The sequence below is a fragment of the Cavia porcellus genome, unplaced genomic scaffold (assembly GCF_034190915.1).
Source record: "Cavia porcellus strain 051 isolate PalLab524CR breed Dunkin Hartley unplaced genomic scaffold, mCavPor4.1 scaffold_36, whole genome shotgun sequence".
NCBI classification, from domain to species: domain Eukaryota; kingdom Metazoa; phylum Chordata; class Mammalia; order Rodentia; family Caviidae; genus Cavia; species Cavia porcellus.
In genome coordinates, this window is record NW_026947519.1 from 2,356,585 (window position 1) to 2,366,390 (window position 9,806).

A 9,806-nucleotide genomic window follows, 5' to 3' on the forward strand; every position below is an offset into this window, starting at 1 on the left:
TCTCCAAGATATATCTGAGGGAATCCAAGGAAATGGGATTTGGATCCCATTTCTAAGGATTTCTATTCCACCCAGATACATTTGAAATTTAAGAAAATCTGCTGACCTTTGGCTCTCTGAGAGGTGGTTGGTTATTTATTGATCTAGGTACTCATGGCCAGTGTGTGCAGTGTTCTGTTTGCATAGCTGCAGAATTCCTCAAAACTGGGTTTTACAAAATGTGACCCAGAAGAAATCAGGAATGATGAAGCAGGGACTCCAAATATTCATGAAATTCTGGGATTCCCCTTTGCTTACAGACTTCTATAGTGGTTGCTGGCTTTAAGGGCCAACTGATAATCCCATGGAGGCAATACTCCAGGACAGACTGTGTGTAGCACTTTAGGGATTACACTCCAATCCCTCAAAAACTGAACCAAAGCAAAGTCACTGTGGGATTTCCATTCTTCCTGCATCAGTTTGAAAGAAAGCAGTTGAATGTGGAAGTGAATTTTGGGCCTCAGAAACCTCAGACACAGCAAGGCTCCAATAATTTTCCTCCAATTCACAAAGTATGTCAAGTTCTTTTGATCAGGACAACTGGAAAGAAATTTTGGACACAATCATGGGAGATATAGGAAAATATTGCATGGAAGGAATGGCTGTGATTGTGTGAGGAGGAAAGCTTCAAATTTGGGTCCAAGCTGTGGACACAAGTCAGGAAACTTGTAATTCCCTGGCAAGAACTGTGTGATGATTGGGTGAGCAGCACTGTAAGCTAGACCACAGGATCTAGGATACATATTTGTACAAGAAGATCTGAATCAGAACGCTGGGCATTTCCATGAAAATCTTAATTGCACAGAGGCAGTTGCATATCATGATTTCAAAAGTGTGGATTTAACAAACCAATAGTCAATATCATACTAAATGGCCAAAAATTGAACGCCTTTACATTCAAATCAGGCACAAGACAAGGATGTCCCTTATAACCACTCCTATTTAATACAGCACTGGAAATACTGGCTAGAGAACTTAGACAGGAGAGAGAAATAAAAGGGGTAAAGATAGGAAAAGAAGAAGTTAGATTATCATTATTTGCAGATGACATGATACTCTATATAGAAGATCACCAAAACTCCATTGAAAGACTCCTAGATATAATAAATAAATTGAGAAATATAGCTGATACAGAATTAATATTCAAAAATCAACAGCATTCCTACACACTATCAACAAAGTCACAGAGAGAGAAATAAGACAGGCAACACCTTTCACAATAGCAACCAAAAATATGAAATATTTAGGAATTATGTTCACAAAAAAAGTGTAAGACCTATACAGGGAAAATTATAATACACTGAAAAACTAAATTGAAGATGATCTCAGAATATGGAAATACATAACTTGCTCATGGATAGGAAGAATAAATATTGTGAAAATGGTCATTCTCCCAAAAATTTTAGACAGATTCAATGCAATCCCAATAAAAATACCATCAACTTACCTCATAGAACTCGAGAAATCACTCCTAAAATTCACGTAGAGCCAGAAGAGAGCTAGAGTAGCAAGGACAATTCTAAACAGCAAACTCAAACAGCAAACTCCAATAGAAATCAATCAAGGTCAAATAATATATGATAATAGTTTTTCTCCCATTATAATCTGAAATGCTGCCAGATGTTGACACTTTTATTTTGAGCACATTTTGGAGCTAAACATCATTTTATCAAAACTGTCAAATGTTTTATCTTTTATCTTTCCAATCAAATATCTTGTGGGAAGGTGCTTTCTTCTGTGGGGATATTTTGACAAACCTTGTTATCAAGTACTGTTTGTGACTCTTCTGAGCTCCTGGGCAAATATCTTTTTCTCTACAATTTTTTTCCTGTGATGTTTGCTAACCTGTTGCTCATGTAATCACATCTTCAGGTCTGCATGAATTTCTCTGACTGGACAATGGAAATTTCAACTCCATTGGGGGTGTTCAAATCTCCCTTGTAATTCTCCAAAGCTCTGCTTCAGAGGTGACACAATTTCATTGTGGAGAGCCCCATTGTCTTTTCCTCACTTTCAGCTTTCCCAGCATTTAGAGTAATTAGGAGTTTGCACATCCTTCCTGTTTTCAAGAGACAGCACACTTCCCTTGTAGATTCACAGTGTTACTAACCAACGTGGGTCCTCTGAATTTCAAGCATTGAGAAAATGTTGCTGTCCTTTTCCAGTGGTGTACTGTGTAAGGCAAGCCAACTGACACAGGGTGGTTTTCAAGTAGGGTGATGAAAGAGTTTTCCCTGAAGCCATGTGCAGGCTGACCTCATAAATTAACAGAAATTCCTACCAAATAGTAGAGAAACTTTTCCCAGTGTGAGATAGACATGAAAAATCTCAAGGTCATGTCAATTTTCTTTAAACTCCATGGATTGTTTAGGAATTTTTTGCTTCTAATCTGTCAAGAGGACCACCTATTGCCTATGTGAGACACTCATTCCACCAAAAAATGTTGTAATGTTTTCTCCTCTATGAGAAAAGTAAAGATGAAATGTACAGCTGTGTCTGATTCAGCACATACTGTTGAAAACCAAGTCAACTGTTCAAGTAGATGCAGGTTTAGATGCTGCATTCTGCAGCCTAGTGCCTGATACTTTGTCCCCCATAACCACTCAGCGACTTTCTTTGCCCCCATTATCTCAGTCTCATTTCCTCATTCTTCATACTGTGCATATGAGCCATATGACATTTTTCACCTGGGGCATAGTCATCCCATGACATACTCTTGTAACCTAAGCCACACCCTTGCTTCTGGCCCATGTATCTCATCCTCAGAGTAAAGGAGGGCCCTGGGAAAGGGCAGCCAATATAGAACACGACATATAACTAAACATGATGATCACACACTGCTGATTGATCTGTTCTGTCATTTCACATTTTTCTAAGAATATGTGGGTATAAGACATTGGGATCCCTTCATGAATTGTGGAGAAGAAATATGGCGTACCTCAAAGACATATCTGGGGCATTGAGAGAAATGGTGTGTGGATCCCATTTTTAAGGATTTCTTTTCCATCGAGATATATTTGAAGTTGGAGAAAACCTTCTGATCATGGGCTTTATGGACTATTGCTGGCTTATGTATTGAGCCAGCACCTCATGGCTAGTGTGTGCAGTTTTCTGCTGGCATAGTTGCAGAAATCCTCTAAACTGGGCTCTTGGAATTGTGAAGCACAAGAAACCAGGAAAATATGAAGCAGGACTCCAAATATTCATTCAATGCCTTAGTTCTCCATCGCTTAGGGACTTTCCAGTCATCGCTGGCTTTCAGGAGTGACTTATACTAATAGAGAGGCAATAATGCACAACAGACTGTGGTATGGCATGCAGGTTTACAGTCCAAGCCCTCAAAAGCCAAGCCAAAGCTTTTTCATTGTGCGATTTCCATTCTTCCTCATGAAATTTTGCTCTCCATAAGTTTGAAAGAAATCATTGGACCTCGGGAGTAAAGTTTGGGCCCATTAGACATCAGGACAGAGCAAGAAACTCTCCAATAATTTTCCTCCACTGCACAAAATATGTCAAGTTCCTGTGCAGGACAACTGGAAAGAAATTTTGAACACAACCTAGAGGAGTTTAAGGAAAATATTGCATGGATGGAATAATAGCCGTGGTTGTGTGAGCTGGAAGCTGCAGTTTTGGGCCCCAACTGTTGAAACAAATCAGGAGGCTTGTGGCTGCCTGGAAACCTCACTGGGAGGTGATTTGCTTCGCAGCATTGGGAGCTAGACCTCATGTTACTGGACATGTTGCAGGAGGAGATCTGAGTCAGAATGCTTGCCATTGCCATGGAAATCTTAATTGCACAGAGGAACTTGCAGGGCAAGATTTCAAAAGTGTGTATTTTGAGGCCTGGTATTCCACAGGATTTTCTCTGAAGGTTTCATGGCTGGAATTTTGGAAATTGAAATGCCTTCAAGTCTGCCCATGTATACAGTGCCAAAGGGAAATGAAATATCCCAGGACCAGAAAGGGGATCAATGCTATGACCTTCTCTTGAGGATCTGTTTCCCAATTGAAATATCTGTCATTTGGCTGAGTCCTCTTCCATAACCTTTTCAGCGAAGCCTTGTTGACCTCTTGACCACACAGTAGAAGAACTGGCTGTTAAATTTCTCAGCAGCAAAACTGCTGCTAAGAAATTTTATTTGAAATAAGAGACTGTGGATGAAGCTGAAAATCAAAGTCAGCCATCTGAAAACAATGAAGCTACTCTTGAGCATTTTTTTTCATCATGTATAAAAGGTGAATATATGCCAGAATATGCAGGAGGTTGGATATCAGTATTTAGAACAGAACTAATCACCATGGAAGAGAGGAAAGACCAAGAAAAGAAGGAACCCCAATAAATCGGATTAAAAAAATCTTTGAGGATACAAGCGAAATTAAAATTTCATGATGATTGAAGCAGAATATAGAAGTGAAATTCTTACTTTTGTTGTGACATGTGTAGTCTCTTTCCTTGGCAATGTAACACAAGGCAGAGATCATCAAGTAACTCTATTGGAAGACCAAAGAGCACAGAATAAAAACATCCACCAACTAGTTTATCCAAATCTTTAGACAGCCCTTGTGGGGATTTTGCCAAATATCAAGTCTAGAGCATTTCTATTGTGTCATGGTTCCAAAAATCAGAATTTTACTTGAAAGATTATTTGGCATATTGTTTTGACAGTGCCTGAGATAGCAGGTACTGGGATGGCATAGCTCAGAATAAAATTCTCTCCTAGATATTACTTTCAGGTGTGTTTAGAAAAGAATGAAATCTTTTGGTTTTCACCTTTTGGACATTGATTGTTGGTTTTTTTTAATTGCTTCTGGTGTTCTAAGTTTAATTTTGTGAGACAGACAAGTCAACACTCCTATTTATGGGGAAATTCTTCTGTAGCTCTGAAGGAATCAATCAAGGTGATATAATATATGATGAAAATATTTCTCCCATTAAAACCTAAAAGTCTGTCAGATGTTGACACTTTTATTCAGTGCACAGTGTGGAGCTAAACACCCTTTTATCAAACTTTTGGAATGTTTCCTCTTTTAGAATTCCAGTCAATGATCCTATGAGAAGGTGCTTTGTTATGAGGGGGGGGTTTTGACCACCTTGATACCAAATACATTTTTTGACTCTTCTGAGCTCCTTGGCATTTATCTTTCTCCCTACAAAGTTTTTGGTTCCATGTGATCTGTGCTAATCTGTTGCTCATTCAATCCTTTATTTAGCCCTGCACTCAGTGTCTTTCTGGGATGGACAATTAAGTTTCAACTTCATTTGAGGTGTTTAATCCTCCCTTTTATTCTAAATTTCCACAAAGATCCTGGAGAGGCCCATTGTCTTTTCCTGGCTTTCAGCTTTTCAAAGTTTCAGTACGTTGGGGTTTGATTAGTCTTGCTGCTGTCCAGAGACAGCACACTTCCCTTGAAGTTTCACAGTGTTAATGTAACGTGGGTCCTCTGAAATTCAAGCAGTGAAAAAATGTTATTTTCCCATTCTCCGTGATCTACTGGGTTAAGTAGGCCAACTGACCCACAGTGAGTTTTCAATCAGGGTAAGTAAAGGAGAGATTTCCTAATTCCATGTGCAGGCTGACTTCAAAGTAAGAGAAATTCCTACCAACTAGTAGAGAAAAACTTTCCCAAAGAGAGATAGACATGAAAAATCTCAAGATTGTTTCAGTTTTCTTCAACCTCCATGGGCTTTTGAGAAATTGTTGGCTTTTAACTTATTACATGGACCATCAATATCCTAGGCAAGACACTCCAGCCCCTGAATATTGTTGTAATGTTCTCTCACCCATGAGAAAAGGAAAGAAGAAATGCACATATGTGTCCAATTTAGAGCACACAATTATCCAGCTTTCCAGTGTGAAAACTGTTAAAATGGGTCTCAGGTCAGAACATGAAGGCTGGGCCTGATGTGCTGTGTCCCCCATAGCCACTCAGCTCCCTTCTATATCCCCAATTAACTGAGGCCCCTGCACTCATTCCTCATCCTGTACACATGACCCAGTGTCATTGAAGCTTGTTCATCCGGGGCTTAGTCATCCCATCACACACCCTAGGAAGGGCAGGCACAACCTTGCCTCTGATCTTTGCCCCCCATACCAAGAGAAATGGTGTGACTGGGCAAGGAGAGCCAAGACAAAAAGGAGCATATGCCTAATGCCTGATGCACACATTCTCCTGATGAATCATTGTGTCATTTCTCAGGCCTTCTGAGAATATCCAGGCATTAGCCTTTGGGATCACTTCATGAGTTGTGGAGACAAATTATTTCATACCTCCAAGATATATATGGGGCATTGTGAGGAAGAGGGATTTGGATCCCACTTCCAAGGTTTTCTCATCCACCCAAATACATTTAAAATTTGAGAAAACCTGCTGATCTCTGCCTGTCTAGGATGTTGTTGGTTTATGTATTGAGCCAGTGTTATGATGGCCTAGCTGCAGACATCCTCTAAATTAGACCCAGAGAAATGTGAACCATACAAAAGATGGAAAGATGAGGCAAACACCCCAAATATTCATGCTGTGCAGGGGTTCTTCTTCACTTAGTGACTTCTCCATTGATTTCTGGCTTTCAGGGCCAACTGATTGCATCGGTTTGCAGGCTTACAGTCCAAGCCCTCTAAAAATGGGTCAAATCCTGTCCTAGTGACATTTCCTTTAATCCTCTTGAGAAATATGTTTTCAATAATTTTGAAAAAAATCAGTGGACTGAGCGAATCCAGATTGGGCCCCTTAGATGTCAGGACAGAGTAAGAAAGAAAATACTCTATTAATTTTCCTTCAGATCACAAAGTGTGTCAAGATCTTTTGATCAGGCCCCTGGCAGGAAAATTTGGAACAACATAGGGAGTATGAGGAAAATACTACACTTCTCCAATGTCTTGATTGTGTGGGATGGAAAGCTGCAGAGTTGGGTCCCAATGGTGGACACCATTCTCAAGATTTGTGGTTACCAGGAAAGCACACCAGGCAGTAATTGTCAGAGGAGCACTGTGAGCCAGACCCCAGATTCTAAGATAAATGTTTGCAGTAGGGGACCTGAGTCAGAATGCTTAGCATTGCCATGGAGATCATGGAGATCATGCTTTCACACAAAACCAGCCAGGACAAGATTTGAAAAGGGTGGATATTCATAGGCCTGGTACCCAGCATTTTTTTCTCTCAAGGTTTCATTTCTCAATGTTTGTAGATGGAAATGCCTGCAAATCTGCCATGTTTACAGTGCCAATGGGACATGAGATATCCCAGGACCTAGCAGGGGATCTCTTTTATGACCTTCCCTTGAAGATCTGTTTTCCACTTGAAATGTCTGGCAATTTTAAGAGTCCTCTTCCCTAACCTCTTCACTGAAACTTTTTTGGTCTCATTCTCACACAGTAGAAAAACTGGCTGTGAAATTTCTCAGAATCACACCCACTTCAACACATGGGATTTGAAATCAGAGAATGTGGTTGAAAATTAACTTCAAAGTCAGATAGCCTAAAACAATGAAACTCTCTCTGAGCATGTTTTCAGCATGTATCACAGATGAATATGTGTGAGAATATGCAGGATTTGTATGTCAATACTTAGAACAGGACTAAATCACATGGAAGAGAAGATAGACAAAGGAAAGAACATAGCAAAGGGAGAGCCAGTCAATCTGATGTTAAAAACTTTGAGGATGAAAGTGAAATTAAAATTTCATGATGATTTGATCAGGGTATTGAAGGGAAGTTGTCATGTTTGTTGTCACATGTGTAAACTTCTGCCTTATCTGTGTAGCACAAGGCAGGATTTCATCAAGTAACCCTATTGGAAGACAGAATATAACCATCCAAAAACCTGTGCATCCATTTACTTAGACAGGACTTTTTGGGATTGTGCTCTGTATCAAGCCTAGAGAATTTCCATTGTGTCTTGGCCCCAGGAATCCAAAAGATTTTTTCAAATGTTCTTTGTATTATGGGTTTGACAGTCCCTGGGATAAAGGGTCTGGGGATGGCAGATGTTAGAATAAAAATCTTTCATAGATATTAATTCCACTGTTGGTTACAAAAGCATTGAAACACTTTGGTTTTCACTTTTTGGACTTTGTTGATTGGTTGTTTTTTCTAATTGCTTCTGCTTTTCTACCTTTAACTTTGTGACACATACAAATCCATTTTGGGGGGACTTCTCCTACAGCTTTCAAGGAATGAATCAAGATGATATAATACAGGATAATTGGTTTTCTCCTAAAAAAAAAAAACCTGAAAGGCTGCCAGAGGCTGACCCTTTTCATCTAAGTAGAGCTTTGTGCTAAACATCTTTCTACCAAACCTTGGGAATGTTTTACATTTTATCTTTTTAGTCAAGCTTCCTATAGGAAGATAATTTCCATGAAGGAAAGTTCTGGCCACCTTGACACCAAATACTGATTGTGACTACTCTAGTCTCCTTGGAAAATATCTTTCTCCCTACAAAGTTTTTGGTTCCCTGTGATCTGTGCTAATCTGTTGCCCATTCAATCATCTTCAGGCCTGCAGTGAATGTCTTTGTTGGCTAGACAATGGAAATTTCAATTCCACTTGAGGTATTCAATTCTCTCTTGTAATTGCTGTTGCCACAAACCTCCACTTCAGAGGCAACACTATTCCACCAAGGACAGGCCCATTGGCTTTTCTTCTTTCAGCTTTTCAAAGGTTTTGAGTAACCTGGGGTTTGACCAACCTTGCTGATATCCAGAGACAGCACATTTCAATATATGTTCCACTGTGTTACTCTAACTTGGGTCCTCTGAAATTCAAGCAGTAAGAATTTGTTGCTGTCCTCTTCTCATTGTTCTCCTGGGTTAACCAAGCCAACTAACCAAGGGTTTGGTTTCAATTGGGGTGAGGAAAGGAGAGACTTCCCTTATGCTACATGCATGTTGACTTCACAAAATAACATAAATTCCTACCAAATAGGAGAGAAAAGCTTTCCCAAAGAGAAGTGGACATGAAAAATCTCAAGGTTTTGTCAGTTTTCTACAAACCTTATGGTCTATTCAGAATTTTTTTTTTTTTTTTTTACCTATCATGTGTATTATCTATGTGCTAGGTAAGGCATACCTACCTCTGAAAATTGTTGTTATGTTCTCTCCCCAGTGAGAAAAGTAAAACAGAAACACATAAGAAGCTGCAGGATGCAGCCTAGGGACTGATAAGTTGTGTCCCCCATAGCCACGGAGATACCTTCTATATAACCCTTAAGTCAGGCACCTGCACTCATTCCTCATATGTCCACATTACACCATGTCCTTGGACCTTGATCACCTGGGGCTTAGTCATCCCATGGCACACCATAGGAATGGCAGCCACACCCTTGACTCTGGGGCTTGTATCCCATCCCAAAATAATGGAGTGCCTTGGGAGAGGAGAGCCAAGACAAAAGGGGGATATGCCTAAAGCCTGATGCAAAAATTCTGCTGATTGATCTTTGTGTGATTTCATAGCTCATCTAAGAATATTCAGGCATGGCCATTGGGAAACCTTCATGAGCTATGGAGACAAATTATTTCTTACCTCCAAGACATATCTGTGCCACTTTGAGGAAGAGGGATTTGGACCCATTTTCTAAGGTTTACCCTTCCACCTGGATTCGTTTGAAGTTTGAAAATACCTGCTGATCATGAGTTCTCTAGGAAATTGCTGGATTGTGTATAGATCTAGGAACTCATGTCTAGTATGTGCAGTGTTATGCTGTCAGAGCTGCAGACCCCCTCTAATTTGGGCTTAGAGAAATGTGAACCACAAGAAACCAGGAAACAT